Source organism: Cavia porcellus, unplaced genomic scaffold, assembly GCF_034190915.1.
Source record: "Cavia porcellus strain 051 isolate PalLab524CR breed Dunkin Hartley unplaced genomic scaffold, mCavPor4.1 scaffold_32, whole genome shotgun sequence".
Lineage (NCBI taxonomy): Eukaryota > Metazoa > Chordata > Mammalia > Rodentia > Caviidae > Cavia > Cavia porcellus.
The window spans coordinates 22,243,757-22,267,350 of NW_026947515.1; the positions used below are offsets into that span (position 1 = coordinate 22,243,757).

General features: G+C 43.8%; 1 pseudogene; it reads right to left on the minus strand.

Moving 5' to 3' along the window:
- Positions 1–531: 531 nt before the first annotated feature.
- LOC106026457 (histone H2A type 2-C-like) lies at positions 532–21,821 on the minus strand (annotated as a pseudogene).
- Positions 21,822–23,594: the final 1,773 nt, after the last annotated feature.

Genomic DNA, 23,594 nt, shown 5'->3' on the forward strand with positions numbered 1-23,594 from the left:
AGGCAGAGAGTAGGAGGCAGACCAGGAACACACGGCACCTGAAAGGAAGCTCCGGGATCTAGGAAACACAATTCCGAGCTCACACCCAAGCAAGAGCCTCCCCCAGGTCTGCACCTTCCTCCACCGACCTCTACCCCACTTGTCCAGGCTAGACTTGGCCTTGGATTTGAAATCCTCCTGTCTCAGCCTCCAAGTGTTGGGATTACAGGCATGCACCACTATGCCTGGTTGTTGTGCAGCTCTTGACTGCAGTGTGAGTGGCATGCACCCTGCACCTTGTCCATTTCTGCACCTCTGGCTTGCTAAAAGCCCTCTGAGTCCTTAACTTTAGCCAGGGTCCTGGGCAAAGGTCTCTCCAGTCCCTTTTTCCCTGGCCAGTGTTCTCTCTCATTAATGCTGTGCTCCTTTCTCTCTGTGTGTCTACTTATCCCCAACCTCCCATCTCCTGAGAGCACCTCATACCTCCAATAATCTGTCCCACCCATGCTGTCTCCAAGCCCCAGCACCTGTCCCCCCCCCCCCACTGCATTATGTATCTGCATCTCTCTCCCCAGCTAAGGAACTGTTCCCTGACCACCTGCCTGCCAGAGCCCTTTGCCCTGCATGGGTATTGGGATGTTGGCAGTGGCTGATTGCATCCACAGCCAGGAGCAAAAGGACAGTGGTCAAGCCCACTGTCCCTACAGTGGCGTTGGGTGAGTACAGCTTGCTTCCTATGCTTTTTGAGCAACTGGGACAGTACCTTGAACACAGGACCGTCTGAGGCCAGGTAGGGGATAAACTGAGGATGGTTGCCAGAACTACTCAGGGTGACACCTGCAACGTAACCTGGAGGAGGTGGTTAATCAGCACAGGCTCCACACCTGGTCAGTACCTTGCCACCAGCTGGCACCTCCTCAGCCCCGTGTCATCCAGTTTTCATTTGTTATATAAATTTCTTAGTGCTAAGGGTTAACCCAGGGCCTCGTACACGCTAAGCACATGCCCTACCACTGAGCTGCACACTGACCCAGGGGTTTTGTTTTTAATGTTAAATGTTTGATCCACATGAAGTTTGTCCTGCTGGCCTGTGTGAGGTAGATCCAGCTCTTTTCCACATGGCTGCACAGCTGGTCAGAGAGGATGTAGGTAAAGGTCCAAGGGCCTAGGGTACAGCTCAGTGGTAGCTTGATTAGCTTCCATACCCAGGAAGTTTCCAAGTCCGTTGTCACTCTGATATGCATCCCATTGCATAGCCCACGCCAGTCCTGTCAGCCTGTTTCTAGGCTTTCTATCCATCTGCTAGTGGGCTACGCAGTGCTGCAGAGCAAAATCCAAAGGGCCATCCTCTCCTCTTTCCTCCTTCTTCCCAGAATTCTACCGGCTCTTCTTGCTTGTTTTTAATGTAAACTGTCTTTGCGGGGAGGGGGCTGTTGGTGTTTTTATTTGGATTGTGCTAAATTTATAAACCACCTTCATCTGTATGATGTTGCTCTATTCAAGAGCCTGGTATTGCCTCCCAGTGTTATCTCCTTGGGGGACAGCTCGCAGTTGTCCTCATGGAGGTCAGCACTAGTTCCCAGAGACGTCATCTTTCTTGATCTGTTAGATCAGACCTTCTCTCCCAGCTCATCTGGTGGGCAGTTTGACGCTGTCTCTGAGCTCCAGCAGACACAACTGTAAATCACGTGGGAGCCCAGGGTGCCAGGAGCTGAGGAGACTCCCGTGCTGCTCCCAGCCCACCAGCCCCAACAGGGCAGGGAAGATGCTACTACAGGGCAGATGACTGAGGCTGAGAGACAACGTGTTGTCTCTGTGTAAGTGCTCCGTTATTCCTACAACCACAGTTCAGTCTGTCTGAAAGTCTTATTGCAACAAAATTCAAAACACTTTTTTATTGGCAGTGGTCCTGGTGGGCATTGAGCGCATATGTAATGCCAGCACTCTGGGAGGCCACAGTGGGAGGATCATACGTTCAAGCCCAGCCCAGGCAGCTTGCAAGACTCTCAAAAAATTGTTTTGTTTTGTTTGTTGAGACAGAGTCTTCCTATGTAGTACAGGCTGGCCTTGAACACACTATGTAGTCTAGGATTGCTTTGCATTCATGGTGATCCTCAGCCTCAGTCTACCAATGCTGGAATTATAGTTGTGCACCGCCACACTCAGCTACATCTCAAAATTTAAAAAAAAAAAAAAATTAACCTAGCTGGGGAGGAACCAGGGATGAAGCTCAGTGACACAGCACCTTGACAGGCGCAGGGTCCTGAGTTCAATTCCTGACACTAAAAAAAAAAAAAAAAAAAAAAAGAGTAGAGGGTATAGCTCAGTGTAAAAGCCCCCACCCTGCCAAAAAAAAAAAAAGAAATGAGAGATTTAGCTCAGCGGTACAAGCACCTGCTTGGTCATATGCAAGGTCATGAGTTTGATACCCAGTACAAAAAAAATCACAGAAAGGGATCCAAATTCTTTTGCCAGTGCTTTCTGACCCATATTAATTTCTCATAGTTCCAGAGGTCCAGAAGTCCAAAGTCAAGGTGCCAGCACATTCAATACTTGGTAAGAGTTCTTTTCCTGGATTGTAGACAGCTGTCTTTATGCCCAGTCCTTACACTGAGAGGGAGGGAGGAAGGGAGAAAGAGAGAATGAGGATAGAATACACTCTGGAATCTCCCTTTTCTTCCAAGTTCCCATGTTTATAAACTCATCTAAACCAAATTATGTCCCACTTAAAACCTAAGGCTTTATTCCTGGCTCGCTCCATGACCGAGACCCTTACCTCCTAATACAATCATATCAGGGGTTAGGAACTCAAGGTATAAATTTTAGAAAAAAAAAAACATTCGATTAGCCAGCTGTCGTAGCATGTGCCTATAATCCTAACACTTGGGAGGCTGAGGCAGGAGGATTAAAAGTTGCAGGCTAGCCTAGGCTAGAGAAATCTTGTCAAACACACACATACACACACAGACACACACACACACACACACACACACACACACACACACACACACACACAAACCAACGCAGCCTATATGAAAGTCCCACAGACCTGGATTCTCAGTCTTTGCTCTGCACCCTGGCTGTGTCACCCTAGGTCAGTTACGCAATGCTTCTAAGCTTGTTTCCTCATCAGTGTGATGGACGCAGTGTCTGCCTCCTGGGGTTGTCAGGAGAAATGACTAATCTATAACCGGCCCGAAACTGGCGCAAAGCAGTTTCTCATCATCTGTCCACGCTGTGGCCAAGGTGCCAGCTCACTGCCATTTCTCCTCCTCTGCCTTGTAGGAGAACACCCCGTTTTTTAGTTTACTTAGGTTACTAGGAAACTTTCCCTGTCACATGAGTATTTCCTGGTCAATAAGAGCCAATCCAAAGCCTCCCATGGCAGGTCTGAGGACCTGACCTTCTTCCATCCTGGAGCTTCCTGCTTGTGTGGTCTCCGAAGTCCCTGCTGCTGATTTGGGTCACACCATGAAGGCTAAGTCTCAAGGGTCATGGCGTGGTATTCTGGAAGGCTCTGTGCTCCTGGGAAGTCTGCAGAGACAGCCACCAGTCCAGCCTCTCAGAGCTAACTCTGGGCTTAGATTAAATTGGACCACTATGGTTAGCCAGGTATGATAGGCACCCTGTAATCCTAGCACTCAGGAGGCTGAGGCAGGAGGATTGCCAAGAATTTGAGGCCAGCCTGCACTACATGGTGAGACCCTGTCTTAAAAGGCAAAAAATTAAATTACATTTAAAAGTTTGAGGCCATTCTGGAGGACAACTTAGTGAGATCCTCTCAGAATAACCTAAAAGGGCTGTGGATATAGCGCAGAACACCCCAGGACTGGGAGGGAAAAAAGGAATGCAGTTCTGATACCACATGAATGAACCCTGAGGCCATTACACTAAGTGCAGTCAGCAAGTCACCCTGGGAAAAGCGCTACAGGATTTCACTCCCAAGAAATAGCGAGAGTAAGCGAAACTATAGAGACTGGAAAGACAGTACAAAGGTTATGAGGGGCTAGGAGAATGGGAAGCTATTGCTTAACGCATAGAGTTTCTGTTTGGCATGATGAGCGGGTTTTTATAATAGACATTGGTCTCTGGAGGTCTGGGGTCCAACACTGTTGGGAACTGCTGAAGCTGGAAACTGACCTCACATGCAAGGCTGGAGCGTGACCATCCCAAGAACAAAGAGTGCCTGGGACCACCGCCGCGTGAAGAAGCTGCTCAGCCCAGAGAACACCTGGCTCCAAGGCAATCTGGACAGTGAATTGCTAGAACAGCAGGGTGTCATGTGACATTAAGTTACTAAAAGGCTTAAATAAATGTCCCTGCCATGAGGGGCCAGTTCCTTTCCTCCCATCAGGAGAGCACGGGCTCTACCTGACCCCAGCTTTGCTCTTCTTTATTTTCTCATCTTCTCATGGTCCTTCACTCCAAGAACCTCAAGAGCTGCATGGATCATGGCACAACATTGTAAATAAAATAAAGTTTAAAAAATATAGTGGTACCCAGGCATGATGGTACTCTCTCCCACCTTAATCCCAGATACTCAGGAGGTTAAGGCAGGAGGATCAAAAGCTCAAGGCCAGCCTGGGCAACTTATATCGTACCTCCAAAGAAAAAGTAAAGAAATTGTTATAACCTAAGGCCCCCTAACTATCGCGCCAAAGCCTGTTCTGTATAAGCCCGCCTGCTGCTTCCCCTCCCCTTCTCCCTTCACATCTAACTAGGTTAAGTCTTAACTTCCCAAAAGGCCATAAAACAAAGGCCTGAGGTAATAGCTCCTGACAACCCCCTTCCCTACCTGGCTGCCGGTCACAAATTGTGTTAATTGCATTAGATTGCATTAGATTGCATTAGATTGTACGATTCTTCACAAAAATAGCTTCGTTATATTTGTATCATAGCAATACCTGTAACTTGGCCTTACTGTCTGTTTTCCTATTCCCTTTGGGTGACCTAATTGATATGTTAATCAGCGCTCTCCTCTGTAAAGAATTGTAAAATCTTACCTAATTAATATGTTAACCATTGTTGCCCTCTACAAATAACAGATGTGGTGCTAAAGTAAGGTAACTAAGGTTGTTAATTGCTGTTAGACTTCTCTATTCTTTGCTAAAAAAACAAGATTTCTTCTTATCTAAACTTGCTTGTATGCAGGGAGACTTGCAATAGCCATTTCTGTTTTGTAGTGCGCCACACCCCCATCCCCCTCCTTACACTGTGTGACCAGCAGCTGTTTGTGGATTTACAAGATAAAAGCGCTGACTTTTAGCTGTCAGGTACGCAGTCTCCAAATTGGCTCCTGGAGACGGTGTCACCGGGCCTGGCTTAAAATAAAGCCTTTGCTCCCCAAATTTTAATTTCTTGCTTCCTTGGATTTTATACTGGGATCTGAGTTATCACAGAAATAAAACTAAAAGTATTGGTGATGCAAATCAGTGGCAGAGCACCCCTGGAGTTAACACTCATACTACCAAAAAAAGATAAAAAGATAGTGGTGATGGTTGGACCATTATGAATGGAATTAATGCCACTAAATGGTTTTTGTGAGGGGGTTTTGCCTTTTTTTTTTTTTTTAAGTTAGGAGAGTTTTGTTGAAAATAAGAAGAACAGGGGCTGGAGATTTAGCTCAGCGGCATAGGCGCCTGCCTTACAAGCAGGCAGTCGTGAGTTCGATCCCCAGTATTGATAAAAAGGAAAAAGACAAAAAAAAAAAAAAAATAAGAACAGCTCCCGGATTGCCTAGATGGATCTTGAGCAGGTGGCTGCCTCCAGAGCTGCTTCTAGATAAGCACAGGACAGGAGTTTCTTGATTTTTTTCTTAGTGACCACCTGTGACAGGATTTAAAATGATCAGTTTGAATGCAGGTTCTCTAGCCCAGTTATTCAGCATGTGGGATTTAAAAGAAACTGGGATTATGGGGTCAGGGATTTGGTTCAGTGGCATAAGTGCTTGCCTGGCAAGTGTGAGGTCCTGAGTTAAATCCCTGGTACCACAAAAAAAGAAAGAAAGAAAGAAAGAAAGAAAGAAAGAAAGAAAGAAAGAAAGAAACTGGGAGTATGGTGGGGGGAAACTGCTTATTTTCATCTTAAATTCATCAGACCTCAAGCAGTAGGAAGTGCCTACCTATACCTCCCTTTTGTAGGGAGGAATGAGTTACAGTCCACACTGCCTGAGGAAATTCATTCTTTGACCAAAACCCTTGTCCACCATGTTTTTGTTTTTGTTGTTTTTGTATGTATGTGTGTCTTTTTAAGACAGGGTCTCACCATGCAGTTCAGGCTGTCCTTAACCTCACTTTGTAACCCAGACTAGTCTTGAACTCACAACAATCCTCCTGCCTCAGCAGCGCTAAGATTACAGGTATATATGTTACTGTGTCTGGCTTCACCATCTATTCTTATTTTCATTTTTATCAAGATGGCAGGTCAGTGGTGGCCCATGCTTGTAATCCCAGCTCTTGAGAGGCTGAGGCAGGAGGATCACTGAGTTTGAGGTCAGTTTGGTTTACATTAGTTTAAGACCAGCCTAAACTGCGTAGTAAGAGCCTGTCTTAAAAAGAAAAAAAAAAGCAGGTCACCCAACTCTATTTGGGCTCTTCTGCAGGATTACTGCTGCCTTACTCCATAAACTAAGTAAATAACTCCTGTCCTACGTTTCTCCCTCTGAAGAAGAGTTCCTAACTGCTATTAGGGAAGAAAGAGGAGAGACAAAATCTGCTGCTTCAAGCTGAGCAGGCTTGATGTAGGGTAAACGCAATTGGGCATTTTCTCTCCAGATACTCATCTCAGGGGCCTTGGAAGAAGTCACGTTGGGGTTTAGTAGTTTAGTAGACTCTTTAGAGGACTGATCTGGTGGACCCGATAAAAGGAGTCAGCAAATCCATCCGTCTGCATAACCATTTGAGTTTGATAAACACAGTAATCGCTGTCACCTGAAAGTCAGCAGTCTGCCTTACCTCTTTCCGGCTTTGCACCTTGGAAGACCTTCCAGATGTTGTACCAAGATCCTGGTTCCACAGATGTCAACGGATGAAGTTGTGAACCAAAAGAGGAGGACAGCTTTTATTGGAAATAAGCAGAAATAGGGACTGGGGATTTAGCTCAGCGGCATAAGCGCCTTCCTTGCAAGTGTGCAGTCGTGAGTTTGATCCCTGGTACCGATAAAAACGAAAAAGACAAAAAAAAAAACTTAGAAAAGGAAATAAGTAGAAATAAGAAGGTCCCAGTTTTCCAAGAGGGGTCCCTAGAGGGTAGTCTTTTTTTCTTTTTGCCCTTTGATAGGGTCTTACTATGTAGTTAGGCTGGTCTTTAACTCACTGTGTTACCCAGGCTGGCCTTGACTTCACAGCATTCACAGTGATCTTCCTGCCTCTGCTGCCCCAGTGCTGGGACTACAGACAGGGTGCGTACTCATGCATTGTACTCTTTTTTTTTTTTTTTGTCTTTTTCCTTTTTATCGGTACCGGGATCAAACTCACGACTGCCTGCTAGCAAGGCAGGCGCTTATGCCGCTGAGCTAAATCCCCAGCCCCTGATTGCTATCAATTTGAAGTCAGAGTGGGCATTTAATTCTTTTGATATTATTAATCTTTGCTCACATTTATGGCATATAATGTTTGCATCCATTGAGGTTATTAGGTTCTTGTAGGTGGCATATCCTTTTTTGTTTGTTCTGTTTTGTTTTGAGACAGTGTCTTGCTCTATTGTGTGGGCTGACCTTGGACTCACAATGTGGTGCAGGAGTGACAGTTGTCCCGTCTCAGCCTCCAAGTGATGAGATCACAGAGGTCCACCGCCGCACCGGCATACTTGGCATATCTTTATGCTACCCATTTCCCCTCGCACTCCCCCTCATCCCGTACCCTTGGTATCCTGTACCCCTTTCCATTTTCAAGACAGCCATCTCCTTGCCTCCTTCTATCCATCCTCTACTGATTTCTTTCTTTGTACTTTCTTTGCCTCACTTGGGTGATGCTCAGGCTGGTGTTTCTGGTTTGTTTCACTCAACATTATATTTTCCAGGTGATGCATTTTCCTACAAATTTCTCAAATTTGTCTTTCTTTATAACCAAGTAATATTCCATTGCATATAGATACCACGTTTTCTTTTGGCGGGGGTACTGAGGCTTGAACTCACAACCTTGTGCTTGCCAGGCAGGTGCTTATGCTGCAAGCTAAATACCCAGCCCCAGTCATCACTGACGGGTATATGGGCTGCTGCTAGGACTTAGCTGTTACACATTGCATTGCTGTAAGCATTAGTATGCAAGTATCACATGCATGTAGTAGCACATTTTAAACTCTTTGGGAAAGACACTTGTAAGGGGGGATAGCGGGGTCCCGTGGAGTTACTGATTTTAGTGCTTCCAGAAATCTCCATGCTGACCTCCATAATGGACGTACTGCTTTGCATTCCCACCAGCAACGGAGAAAGCTTTCTTTCTCTCACAGCCTCACTGGCGTTCGTTATTTTTTTATTTCTTTTTTTTTTTAAACAGTAGCAGAGTTTTACTAAAAGTAGGAAAAGAATCAGGGTCTAAAGAGCAAGTCCGGGCCGAGTCAAAGTGGGAAGCTCGCCGACACACGCACGAGAGCGCACTGCGGCCGCTCTCTGCAGCATCACGGATGCTTCCCTGGTGCCAGAGATGCTGCACACTTTGTCATGTTTTTTTTTTTTTTTGCCATTTGTACTTCTTCCTCTGTGAAGTGTCTGTTCATTTCACTTGCTCATTTCTTGAACGAGTTATTCTAAATGATCTGACTTTTAAATGAATTTTATTGGTACATTTTAGGTGTAAACAATAGTAACACTTGTCATAGGGGATTGTGCCTGTCCGTGATACATATTGCTTCTGCTTTTTTCCCATTCCCCTCCACTCCCTCTAACCCTTCTTCCCCTCCTTATTTTAAGTTTTATTTCCACTTTTCCTTCTTTTCTTTTTTCTTTTTCCTTCCTTTCCCTCTTTCCCTCCTTTGTTCTGCTTCCCATCTGAACATTCTCCTCCTGTTTCACAATATGTATTATACATTTTGGTCCTCACAGTTTTGGTTTCCAGCACCAGAGAAACAATGCAGTATTTACATATATGTGTCCAATTTATTTCACGTAAGTGTATGGTCTCAAGGTGCATCCATTTACCGAGAAATGACTCCAGTTTATCATTCTTTATGGCTGAATAGTACTCCATTATATTAAAAAGAAACCATGTCTTGGGGCTGGGGATTTAGCTCAGTGGCGTAAGTGCCTGCCTGGCAAGCACAAGGTCATGAGTTTGATCCCCAGTACTGCAAAAAAAAAAAAAAAGAAAGAAAGAAAGAAAGAAACCATGTCTTTATCTGTTCATTGCTCAATGGGCATTTGGGGCTGCTTCCAAGATTTAGGTATTACAAACTGTGCTACCTTAAACATGGGTGTGAATATAGGTGGTCTAATTTTTTTGAGCTCTTACTTTATATATTCTAGATATTAGTCCTCTGTCTGAGGAATAGCTGGCAACATTTTTGCCCATTTTATGGGTTGTTCACTCTACTAATTGATCATCTTGCTGTATAGAAACTTTTCAATTTGATATAATCCTGTTGTTTGATTCTTTCTTTATTTCTTGATCAATTGCAGTTTTGTTTAAAAAATCCTTTCCTACACTGCTATGGCTTCCAGTGTTTAACTATTTGATCTTCCAGTAGGTTCAGGGTTTATGTTTTAATATTTAGATCTTTGATCCACTTTGATTTTAATTTAGTACATGGTGGTGAATGGTTTGGGTCCAGTTTCAGTCTTCTGCAAACAGTTATCCAGTTCCCAGTACCACTTGTTGAAGAGGCTTTCTTCCAACATGTGCTTTTGGTCCCTTTGGCAAGAATCAAATAGCTGAATGTGTCTGAGGAATTTTCTGTATCCTCATTTCTATTCCACTGACCCATGTACCTGTTTTTGTTTTGTTCCAGTACCATTCTGTTTTTATCACTATTGCTTTGTAGTATAGTTTGATATCAGATATTGTTATGCCTCCTGCTTTGCTATTCTGGGTCTCTTATGGCTCCTTATGAATTTTAGGATTGTTTTCTCTAGATCTGTAAAGTAGGTCATTGGTGTTTTGATGGGGACTGCAATGAATCTGTATAACAGTTTTGGAAGTGTAGCCATTTTGACAGTACCAGTTCTGCCTATCCAGGAGCAGGGGATACCTTTCCATTTTCTGATGTCTTCTTCAATCTGTTTTTTTCAGAGTACTATAGTTTTCTTTGTAGAGGTCCTTCACTTCCCTGGTTAGGTGAATTCCTAGGTATTTCATTTTTTCTTGAAGCCACAGTGAATGGTATTGTTTTCTTTTTATTTTTTGTTGGTACCAGGGATCAAACTCATGACCACACGTTTGCAAGGCAGGCGCTTATGCCACTGAGCTAATGGTATTATGTCACCTTGCCCAATGGTATTACTTTCATAATCTCATCAAGTTCATTGTTGGTGTACACAAATGCTAACGATTTTTGTGTATTGGTCTTGTATCCTGCCACATTACTGAAATTGGTTACTAATTCTAACAGTTTTTTGGTGGAGTTCTTTGGGTCTCCTATGTAGACTGTCATGTCATCTCCAAACAATGAGTTTTTCTTTCTTTTGCGTGGTTGCTCTGGCTAAGGTTTCAAGTACGATGTTAAATAGAAATGGTAATAGTGGATATCCTTATCTTGTTTGTTGGTTTTAGGAGGGATGCTTTTAGTTTTTAATATGATGTTGGTTATTGGTTGTTGGTTTGTCACAAATAGCTTTTATCAAATTCAGAGATGGTCCTTCTCTACCTGTTTTATTTTTTCAGAATTTTTATCATAAAGGGGTATTGGACTTTGTCAAAAGTCTTTTCTGCATGTATTAATGATTATGTGGTTTTTGACCTTGCTTCTGTTTACATTTGTTGAGCCCTAATTGCATTTCTAGGGTGAAACCTACTTAATCATATGATGATCTTTTTGATGACGTGCTGCATTCTGTTTGCTATGTAACCCAGGCTGGCCTCAAACTCATGGCGTTGCTCTGCCTCAGCCCCCTGAGTGCTGGGATGACAGGCGTGCACCACCATGCCTGGCTTCTCACACAGTAAGTCCCCAACTTATAACTGAATTCTGCTCCAGGAGAACATTCGAAAGTCAGATTCACTGGTAAACCCAGCAAGGTGAGTCTTATATACCTCTGACATAAATACACAATGCAAAGCATAAAAAAACCCAAACACGCTCAGAAATACTATACACTATTACACTGTACAGTACGCACACAGCAGCACAACTGTGACAGTGTCTAACAGACACCAGAGCTACTCCGGCAATCTGTCCCCATCTAGGCACCTTCATAATGTGAGGTCCGTGTGGTACCTGTGAAAGTCCACAACTCAAATGTTTGTAAGTCAGGGGCAACTATACAGGTGTTTTTGTAGAGATGTTTTTGCTTCTCTTGATAAACAGGAGTAGAATTTTTGGATCCCAAGTATATATATTTTTACTTGTTTTAAATCTTCATAAGACAGTGCTTAACTTTTTTCCAAAATGTACCATTTTATACTCTCCTTGACAAAGCGTGTGAGTTCTAGCTGCTGCATTGTTTTGCTAACATTTGGTGTTATCCGTCTTTTGAATTTCAGCCACTCTGGTGGGCCTGTTACATTATCTCATTGTGCTTTTAATTTGTACTTTCTTGACTAACGATGTTGATGTTGAATATTGTGTGTGAGAAAGAGAAAAAAAGGAGAAGGAGGAGGAGAAGAAAAACTAAAACACAATTTCAAAACATGTCAATTGGGGGCAACAATGGTCGTACATTGCATGTTGTACACCCAAATCAGTTACCCAGAGCACAGGACATTTGCATTCAATTAAGGGTGTGTCTTAAAATGGTGCCTTTGTTTTTCTTTGAGAGCTATGTTAAAAAAAATGGTGCCTTTGTTGTTAGGTGAATTGTTTGATAATAAAAATGAGGGATGTTTGTCTTTTGTTTTTGCAATGCTCAGCTGGGGATCAAATTCAGCCAGCGCTCTACCATTAAGCCCTAGCCCCACCCTAAAATGATAATTTATATAAAAAATGCATGTATGTGTGGTACTAGGGTTTGAACTCAGAGTCTTTACACTGAGCTACATTCCAGACCCATTTTCAGTGTTTTTTGCTTTTTGGGGGCTTTTTGTTTTTGTCTTTCTTAGACAAGATCTTGCTCTGCAGTTCAGGCACACTTTGTAACCCAGGCTGACCTCAGATTTGCAGTGATCCTCTTCCCTCAGTGCTGGTATTATAGGCATGTACCACCATCACATCCACCTAGTGATTTATTTTGAGATAGGGACAAATTCAGTTGCCCAGGTTGGGCTCAAACTTGTTACAGAGCTGTGCTAACAGGCTCAACCAGTTTATGAAAAATTTAAACAAAACCGGGTGTGGTGGCTCATGCCTGTCTGTAATCCTAGTGCTCAGGAAGCTGAGGCAGGAGGATTGTTATGAGTTCAAGACCAGTCTAGGCTACAAAGTGAGCTCAAGTCCAGTCTGAATTGCATAGAGAGACCCTGTCTCAAAAAGACAAAAAAAAAAAAAAAAAAAGTCAAGAAGAACTTGAACAAAACAGAAGTTCCATCAGGGCAGAAGGTTAAATAAAAATTAGGATGTGGTGGAGAGCACCAGTAATCTCAGCTACTTGGGAGGCTAAAGCAGAAGGATCACAATGAGCCTGGGCAACCTGGTAGGACCCTTTTCAAACAAACAACATAATCTTATATATACAGTGTGATTATAATTCTATTAAACACCCACAAGCACTCTAGAAGCTGGTTGCAATGGTACATACCTATAGTGCCTGCTACAGTACCAAGGTAAGAAGGTCAAAAGATGAAAGTTGTGGGGCTGGGGATTTATTTAGCTCAGTGGCATAAGCGCCTGCCTTGCAAGCAGGCAGTCGTGAGTTCGATCCCTGGTACCAATAAAAAAGGAAAAAGACAAAAAAAAAAAAAAAAGAAAGTTGTCCTGGGAACTATAGTGAAACCCTGTGTCAGAAAAAGTAAAAATTAAAAAAAAAAAATGGCATAGCCAGTATGATGGTGTAAGACCGGTGTCACAAGGAAGACTCCAAGGGCCTCGCTCTCATGTAAGAACAAAGGGGTTTTTATTTGTCCGTGTACACGGGGTCCTCCAAACAGGTGGAAACGGAGAACCCTGAGTTGGGGCCGGGCTGGTGTTTTTAAGGGGGAAAAACTGCAACGTAAGCATTTATTACAGAAGCCAATCATTACAGTTAGTGCGGAGCGGTGGGCATCTTATCTATCTGCTATTGGTCAGTTCATAAGGGGTGACCAGCAGGTCAGAGTTAATTAACTGTCTTTGTTTTGCACAACTTGTCTTTAAGACACCTGGTTTCTGTAGACTTGAGTCTGACATATTTTACAACCCTGATTAGCATAATGGCAGGCTCTATCTCTGAGTTCCCTGGCACAGCACATCCCCAGCATATCACAGCCACAGAGGTTGTTTTTATTTTTGCAGGGCTGAGTTAGGACTGAGTCACGAGGTCCAGTGCTGTTTCTAGCTGAGAAACAGCATCTTGTTTTTAACCTTTAAATTTCTGGTTCTACAATGGTACATGCTTATAATTCCAGCACTTGGGAGGCTGAGGCAGGAGGATCACTATGAGTTTGAGCCCAGCCAGATCTATATACTGAATTCAAGGCCAATTTGAACTACACATTGAGACCCTGTCTCAAAAAATGAAAACCAAACAAAATAAAAAAGCTGGAAATGTAGCTCCATGGTAGACTGCTGGCCTGGCATACATGAGGTCTTGGGTTTGATCCTCAGAACCATCCCTCATGTTGTACTCTAAGAAAATAGCTTAGTTATATGTGTATTATAATTAAACCTGTAACACGGGCTCACTGTATGTGTTTTCCTTCTTATGTCTCTGGATGACCTAATTGATGTTAATCAATGCTCTTCTCTGTAAAGAATTGTAAAACCTTACCTAATTGACATGTTAACCATCGTTGCCTTCTGTTATGTAGGGTTATTAATCACTGTTAGGCGCCTCTATTGTCCGCTAAAGAGCTAAAGAAAACTAGATGGCCCTCTAATTTACACTTGTTTAAAGTAACTTGCTTGTGTGCAGGGAGATTTGCTTATTAGCATAACCCTTTACCTGACCTTGATCCCCCTCCCCAGAAAGGAAGAAAAACATAACCGCCGTTTTCTGTTCTGTATCGCACCTTATTGCCTCCCTCTCCCCTTACCTATCTATCTAGGCTAGGCCATAAAGATTTTGGGTTTCTGGTGACCTCTTCCCGACAGGGTGGTCTGTCATAAAATGTGCCTTAGCTTCAAGGAAATTACAGGAAAATGTTGTGGCTTAACCCTAATGCACCAAAAGGGTTAAGTTCCAAATCCTTGTGAAGGCTTAAGTTTCAGCTTTTTGTAACTTTCGACCCCTCCCCACCTGTTAGTGTTAATGAGCTGTCCTGAGATAATTAGCTTTCTGCTTTCTTCTCCAAATGCTATTGCAGATAATTCTTATCTGCAGGATGGGAGTAACTCAAAAGGCGCCAGAAGCTCCCGAGGTTGTCAGAACTAAGTGGACAGCTATACCGTTTCCAGATTCAGGTCAACCAGTTTGATGGCTCTGCAGGTTTCTTTGTTCCCCCCCCACACACACCCCTTTTCCTCCAGCCTCTTTTTAAAGTCCTCCCTTCAGTCTCTGGGACACAGTCTCCAAATGGGCTCCCGGAGACTCGTCACCAGGCCTGGTCTAATAAAGCCTTTGCTCCCCAAATTTCAGTCTCTTGCTTCCTTGGATTTTATACCGGGGTCCGAGTTATTACACCTCATTCCTCCAAAAAAGCACAGTAAAGGAAATAAATCAGCACTTAATAGATAAGTATTCTCTTTTGTTATTATTGCTACTTTTTCATATGTTCCAGAATATAATGAGCATATTTCCTCTGTTAAAAAAAAAAAACAAATTAGTGAATGGCCTTCTGAAAAAATGAATACTACTAACCGAAGTTGATAATCAGCTGTTGTGATGTTTTCTGAAAAATAAATTCATGACCAACTTGTTTTCAAAGGGATGTACAACATGAGGGATGGTTCTGAGGATCAAACCCAAGACCTTTGAACTCTCCGAACCCTGCCTCTCAGATTTGGGGCTCCCAGTAGCTGTCATCCCTGAGGCAGAGCAGTGCAGAGGTGGTGGGGGAGAAGTGGTGGCTGTGGGTGCCATGACACCGCCAGCTCTTCCTCCAGACAACTCTGCCTTGGCAGGGCCACACCCAGGCTGTTCCTCCATGCATCCAGGGGCAGGGTGAAGACAGAGCAGAAGTTACCTTCTCAGGCCAGCCAAGAATGGGTGATGGGTGCGCCATTGTCACTCTCAAAGGTTGATGGTCAGCTGGAAGGCTGATCCAGGAGGACAGGAAGTTCTATCTGGGCAATTTATCAATAAAGTGAGACCCTGTCTAAATAAGTATTGTGGGGGGTATCTAGTTCAGTGGTGTGTGTGTGTGTGTGTGTGTGTGTGTGTGTACGTGCATGTGTACTCGGAGATTAAACCCAGGATCAGGCAGGCATGGTGGCGCATGCCTGTAATCCTAGCAGTTGGGAGGCTGAGGCAGGAGGATTACTACAAATTTGAGGCCAGTCTGTGCTACACAACGAGTTCAGGGCCGGCCTAAACTACATAGAGAGGCACTCTCTCAAAAACAACCAAAACAAAGAAGCAAACCCAGGGCCTTCACACTGAACTACATCCCTGGTCCCCTTTCTCTCTCTCTCTCTCTCTCTCTCTCTCCCTCTGTCTCTCTCTCTGTTTTTGGTACCAGAGATCAAACTCATGACCTCGTGCTTGCCAGGCAGGTGCTTACATCACTGAGCCAAACCCCTCTCTCCTTTATTATTTTTAATTTTGAGACAGGGTATTATAAATTGTTTAACTGCCCTCAAATTTACTATCCTCTTGCCTCAGCTCTCACAGTACTGGGATTACAGGTGTGTGCCACCACATCCAGCCACTTTTTCCTTTCTTGGTTATATTACTGGTGTTCAAGTCACTTGATGAGTAAATCTGAAAGAACAAAAAAAGGAACTATCAGAAGTGCCCCTATCTTTGGCCGCTGGGCCCTGTCAGAATTTCCTCTAGAATCCTCCAGCAGTAATTGGTGTTTTCATGCTTTTCTCAGTTATAGCCTCCAACAGACATTGTCTTTTGATTTTTTTGTTTTTTGAGATGGGATCTTTCTACCTAGCTCTGAGTTCAGGCTTGTAGTCTAGGCTGGCCTTGAGCTCGAAACAATTCACCTGTCTCAACCTCCCAAGTGCTGGGATTACAGGTGTGCCCCACCACATTCAGTTTAGCCTGAATGTTTAGAACCAAGATAAAATTTAAAAATGCTGGAAATATATTTATACAAAAATCAGCACATGAAAGTTCACTAACCTTATGATAGCTAAAATTTGGAAGCAACCCAGGCATCAACCTTTGAGAAGTGAATGTATACCCAGGCGTGGTGGTGCATGTGAGTCTGAGGCAGGAGCAGTGCCTCGATTCAAGGGCAGCATAGGCCATATCGCAAGTTCAAGTCCAGCCTAAATTAGAAAGCGAGACTGTCTCAAAAAAAGTGAATTAATAAACTGTGTATTGGGGCTGGGGATTTAGCTCAGTGGCATAAGCGCCTGCCTTGCAAGCAGGCAGTCGTGAGTTCAATCCCTGGTACCAATAAAAAGGAAAAAGACAAAAAATTAAAAAAGAAAATTTAAAAAAATTGTGTATTTGTCTACACAAGGGAAATTTTTTAGGGTACTGGGGATCAAACTCAGGCCCCTGCATGTGTACTGAGCTACATCCCCAGCCGTGATAATGAAATACTGAGACCAGGAAGGCAGAGAGGAGCCACCAGGCATGCGGTTGATGAAAGGAAGAGCCTGGGGGACAGGGATTCCCAGTCATGTTCTGTTCTGTTCTGCTCCCAGCACTTAAAGCCATTTCTAGCCAGAGTAGACACTCCATAAATATTTGATGATTTTTGTTTTTGAAGACAGAAAACAGAAGCCCATGATATCACCCTGTTATAAACAGAAAGAAACGAGGGCAGTCAGGCTGGCAGTGCCCAGTGACTGCACCCAGCTCTGCTGGACGCCAAGCTGGGAGGCTCCCCCAGGCCCAAAGCAGGAGCCCAGCACCCCTCCTCAAAAAAGCAAAAGTAAAAAATTAAAAAAAAGGGCTGGGGATGCAGCTCAGTGTGAAGGCTCTAGTTCAATTCCCGGTACCACAAAAAAAAAAAAAAAAAAAAAAAAAGACAGAAGAAAAGAAAGACAAGAGAAACAAGGGCAATCCTGGGCCTCCGGCTGGGACTGTCACTCTGATTCAGGGTCTCTCCACAGCGGGGCCATCAGAAGACACTCATTCCCAGGCCCGCCCTGGGCCTGCTCGATCCCTGTGAACGTACTGAAGGAGAGGTCCTTTGGATTTATTTTCTGCTGGATTGAGGGCAGAATGTAGGGCCTTCGTATTGAGCTCCATCCTCAGCTCCCCAGCCCTTTTCAATTTGGAAGGCTGGGGATTTAGCTCAGCGGCATAAGCACTTGCCTTACAAGCAGGCAGTTGTGAATTCAATCCCCGGTACCGATAAAAAGGAATAAGACAAAAAAAAATTTTTTTTGAGATAGGGTCTTACTAAATCATTTAATCTCCCAGGCTGGATTCAAACTTGTGATCCTTCTGCCTCAGCCTTCCAGACTGTTGGAATTATAGGTGTACATCACCATATCTAGGGTGCATTTTAATATCAGCCTCCTGGATGGTTCTCCCCCCTCCCCCCCTTGTACCAGGAATCAAACTCAGGAACTTGTGCTTGCCAGCAGAGCTATGCCACTGAGCTATATCCCTGTTCCTTTCCAGGTGGTTGGTGTATCAGTTGAAGTTAATGAGAACCATGGGATGCCTCATAAAGATGCAGATTTTTAAAAAAAATCTGTGTCAAAGCCTCATATGGTGGTACACACCTGCAATCCCAGCACTCGGGAGGCTGAGGCACAAAGACTGCCATGAGTTCAAGGCCAGCCTACACTATGTTGCAAGACTTGGTCTCAAAAAACAAAACAAAATCTGTGACACTATAGAAGCAGCAAGGCTGGGACACTCTTAGCTCTGATTTCTCCTTCTTTTTTTTTTTTTTTTTCAGACAGGGTCTTGCTACCTATTTCAGGTTGGTCTTGAACTCATTACATAGCCCAGGCTGGCTCCCAACTGGCAGCAATTCTTCTGTTTCAGCCTCCTGAATGCTGGGGTTACAGGCACGTGCCACCACACATGGCTTCTTCACTTTTATAGATAAAGCTTGGCTGACGTGCTCATTGACAGTAAGAGACGCATTTACCTTATCAGCTGCTAGATAGACACCAGCTCTGCGTGGCCAGGCCGAGGAAGCATTTGCTGCTCAGAGGAGGCGGGGGAAATCCGAAGGAGCTCTGAATAGATGTGTTGAGGGTAAGTATAGATGAGGTCACAGGAGGATTCACTTCCCCAAGCTGACAGGAACTGTTACTTTCTGGTTTCTCTTTTCATATGACATGATTTACCAAATATATATAGCTTAAAATGAAATGACCAGATTGTAAGAATGCAAAAACTAGAGCCAGTAACCTAAGCCAAGGAGAGTGGCCCCTGCCACTGCACGCATCCCAACACACCCACCAATGTGCCATCTGAGTTTGAGGGGCCTCAGAGGCAGCACTGAAGGAGAGGTCCTTTGGATTTATTTTCTGCTGGATTGAGGGCAGAATGTAGGGCCTTCGTATTGAGCTACATCCTCAGCTCCCCAGCCCTTTTCAATTTGTTGGTCCCAGCCAAACTGCAGGACTCCTGTGGCCCTTTCCAGAACTGAGGATCTGTGGTTCCTTGAGAGGGACTCACTAGTCAAAGTTCCTACTGGCTTGTCTGTTGAATGGCCATGAGGAGGCCTGCTCTGAACAGCGTACCTGTTCTAGTCCAGAGGAACGAAGGACAGTAGCGCCCCTATCTTCAGGACCCATCCCAAGATCGCCATGGATGCCTGGAACTAGGGATAACACCAACCCTTATATTTACTTCGGTTTTTCCCCCCCATACACATGTATTGATGACAAAGTTTACTTCACAATTTAGGCACCACAGTGTGGTGGCCCATACCTGTAATCCCAGCCCTTGGGAGGCTGAGGAGCACTTGAGTTCCTTCTGGAGCTCCTGGAGGACTGCTTAGGAGTTCAAGGCCAGGCTAAGCAACACAGCAAGGTACTGTCTGAAAAAAAGGGCAGGGGAATGGAGTGTAGCTCAGTGATAGAGCACTTGCCTAGCTTGCAAAGCCCTGGGTCTCATGACCAGTGCTATAAATATTTACACAAAAATGTAAAAACATATGAATTGCAGGGCATAGTGGTTCACACGTGTCATCCCAGCACTCTGGGAGGCTGAGGCAGGAGGACTGCAACTTTGAGTCTAGTGGGGCAACTTAGACCCTGTCTCAAAACAAAAGCACTGGGGAGAGAATTTTCATCTGCTATTTTCAGACTACAGCTGTGATGTGAAGGCTGCATTTTCAGGGAGAACTGAGGCAGCCCATAAACAAGGAGGCTTGAGTAGGTGATGGAGCAAAGACACAGTGAGGGCAAAAAGACAGATTTCTGACTCCCACGCCAGCTGTGGCTCAAGGTGGGCCATCGTTTTCTGTTTTACGTTTTTGAGAGAGGGGGTTACTATGATACCCAGGCTGGCCCTGAACTCGTGGTGGTCCTCCTGCCTCAGCCTCCTGGGCACTCAGCTTACAGGCGTGTGCCACCAAGCTGGGCACCATTTCTTAAATACGTATCTTTTTCCTGGACAGTACTTCTCATTATTTATGTTGTATGAGGAAAAGCAGAAGTCAAAATTCTATGTATATGTGAACAACTCAATTGATTTTCTTTTCTCCCCCCCCCCCCGTACTAGAAATTGAACCTATGGCTTTCACACTGAGCTACTATATCCCAAACCCTTTTAATTTTTATTTATTTATTTACACAGGTTCTTGCCACATTGCTAAATTACCAGTGCTGGGATTATAGGTATGGGTTACTATGCCTGCTCTGATTTTTTCTTTTCTTTTTACTTACTTATTTATTTTTCAGTAAGCAAAAAATTCATGACCTCGAGCTTGTCAGGCAGGTGCTTACGCCACTGAGCTAAGCCCCCTGGCCTGTTTTTTGTTTGCTTGGTTTGGTTTGGTTTTTTGGTTTGTTTGTGTTTGAGATAGTGAGTCCCTAGGTAGTCCAGGCGGGCCTTGAACTCACTCTGTAGCCCATGCTGGTGTTGAAATTGCACAGTCCTCCTGCCTCAGCCTCTCAAGTGCTGAGATTACAGGTTCGTGCCACCATGCCCAGCCTGATTTTCTTTCTTTTTTTTTTTTTTTGTCTTTTTCCTTTTTATCGGTACCAGGGATTGAACTCACGACTGCCTGCTTGCAAGGCAGGCACCAGCCTGATTTTCAATAAAAGAGAAAAGACAATTTAATGGGAGAAAATGGATTTTTCAAAACAACACTGTTCCACATGCTGGAACAATAAATATCTAAAATCAAAAGTTAAAAGGGGCTGGGGATTTAGCTCAGCGGCATAAGTGCCTGCCTTGCAAGCAGGCAGTCGTGAGTTCGATCCCTGGTACCGATAAAAACGAAAAAGACAAAAAAAAATTAAAAAAAAAAAAAAAAAGTTAAAAAAAATTGTATCTCACATTAAACACAAAAATTAATTTAAAATGAACCAGAGACCTAGGTATAAAATTTCAAATGGTAATTTTATTAGAAAACACAGGAGTAGCTGATGTGGTGACTTAAGACTGTAATCCCAGCACTCAAGAGACTGAGGGAGGGGGATCACCAAGAGTTCAATGCCAGCCTGGACTACATTTTTTGACTCAAAAGAACAAAAACAAACAAAACTTCTGCTATTTGAAAGGCACAGAGTGAAAAAAACAATGCGCAGTCTGAGAGACAATGCAGTCATACCTTGATGCCTGGGTCCTCAACACATTTTGACATGAAAATTTTGTCTAGGAATTCTTTAATCATTGTGTGGTATTAGACAGGCAACTGGAAACTGGTGCTGATTGCCTCCTGACTTGGATCCTTTCTAGCTGAGCCAGTTTGGTACTGTGCTTGTGGTTTTAGTACTCACTGTGCCTCCTGGAACCAATTAACAAGTCTCAAGGTACCACTGTACGTGCAGATATTCACATAAAGGAGATTTTAAAAAAAGAAAGAAAAGAAATTGCAAATTAAAAAATTAAGTGATATATTAATCAATTGCAACATACAATTTAGACTTCAAACTGTTCCTGAAGAGATGAATATCTTAATCAAGAAATGTAAACACTAATTCCATAGTAGATATATAATTATTATTTTTTAAGTGGCTCTAAAAAGAGCCCTTGGTCTTTTGCTTGGTTTGCCAGGTTTTATTTGCTTTTGGCTTTGTGACTTTTGGTTTTCTTTGAAAACAGGACAGCCTGGATGTTGGGCAGAATGCCGCCCTGGGCGATGGTGACTTTGCCCCGCAAAGTCCGTGCAGATGGCCAGCTGCAGGTGGCGAGGAATGAGGCGTGTCCTCTTGGTCTTACTGTTGTCTTGGGCGACGTTGCCTGCTAGCACCAGGATCTTAGCTGCCAGGTAGATAGCGAGCTGGCCCCCACCTCTCGACAGAGTTACCCTTGCGCAGCAGGTGGTGTTCCTGGCTCAAGGAAACTGCAGCCTGGCGCTGGAGGAGAGCGACTTGGCCGTGGCTCAGGCCTTGCCTCCTTACTTGCCATGGCCAGACATAGCTACAAAAAAGAAATAGAAAAAAAAATGTTTAAAGGTATCTAAAATGCAGAATTTTGCAACCAAACAAGTGATATAATTATTGTTGATTTCGGTGAGAGGAGTGATAGTTTGTGGGTTTTTTTTTTTTTTTAAATCGGTACAAGGAATCAAACTCACGACTGCCTGCTTGCAAGGCAGGTACTTATACCAATGAGCTAAATCCCCAGCCCCAGTTCGTGGGTTTTTTATTCTTATCTTTTTGAGACAGGGCTTCCCTATGCAGTGCAAGTTGGCTTCAAACTCAAAGATGCTCCTACCTCAGTCTCTCCAGTGCTGGGATTACAGGTCTGCCCTACTGTGCCTGACTTTTGTACATTTTTATCTTACTTTTTTTTTTTTTTTGAGATTGTTTACTGTGTAATCCAGGCTGGCCTTGAATTTGTCATCCTCCTGCCTCACCTTTCAAGTGCTAGGGATTACATGCACATGCAACCATACCTGGTACAATGCCTTTTTTTTTTTTTTTTTTTTTTTTTTTTTTTTTTATCGGTACCAGGGATTGAGCTCAAGACCACCTGCTTGCAAGGCAGGTGCTTATGCTGCTGAGCTAAATCCCCAGCCCCAATGCTTGTTTTTTTATAGGTATCTACTGAAATGTTAACTAGTGAAACTGAATGTGTTGGAGAGCACTACCAAGTGGCTCTGAGTAGGACTTAAATTTTACTAATTGGCTTTCTATGTTTATCTGTGAGTCTGTTCTAGGCCTAGGCCCCTTGCCCGGTGAGGGGAGCTAATTCATAGTAAGTGAACCTCTGTGACTCACTGGTCCCGACTGAGGCCTGTACTGGCTTGTGAGGCCAGAGACACCTCAAAGGGCAAAATAAGGCCACAGCTGAGGACACTTGGCTCCAACCCCAATTAAGACAGAGACTGCAGCTGTAGAAGTTACTCCTACAGTCTCACTTCTGCCATGTCTTCATGATAAGAGTGCTACTGAATTGACTTGATTCATTATTTGGAGACATCCTTTTTTGTTGTTGTTTTTTTTTCCCAAGGTTTTTTTTTTTTTTTGTCTTTTTCCTTTTTATCGGAACCGGGGATTGAACTCACGACTGCGCTGAGCTAAATCCCCAGCCCCTAAAATTTTTTTTTGAAGCAGGGTCTGCTACGAAGTTCAAGCTGGTCTCGGACTCATTATGTAGTTTAGGCTGGCCTAAAACTCAGGGTTATCCTCCCTCTGGAGTTACCCAGATGGGAGTTACCCTCCCATCTCAGCCTCTGGAATGCTGGGATTATAGTCGTGCACCACCATGTCAGACTCAGTTGATGATTTAGCAAAACCCTATTTCAAAGTAAAATAAAAAGGGCCAGAGGTGTAATTTAATGGTAGTTGTTGCTGAGCATATTTGAGGTTTTTGGTTCAATTCCCACCACTGAAACAAGACAAAACAAACAAGAACCTCTCAATTTAAAGACAGAAGGAAGCACTATTCTGCAACCCTGATGCTACTGTATGAGACCCTCGGGAGTCATTTCCCCTTCCTTTCTATATTTTCTGTGTCTATATATTCTTAATTTTTTTTTTTTTTTAAAAACAAGGTCTCATTTTGCATTTCAGGCTGGCCTTAAATTTGTTCATGTAGCCCAGGCTGGCCTCAAACTCAGTGATCCTCCTGCCTGGATTTTATATATATATAGTCTTTTTGAGACAAGGTCATATTATGCAGTTCAGGCTGGCCTTAAGCTCACTTTGTAACCCAGGTCTAACTCGCAATAATCCTCCTGCCTCAG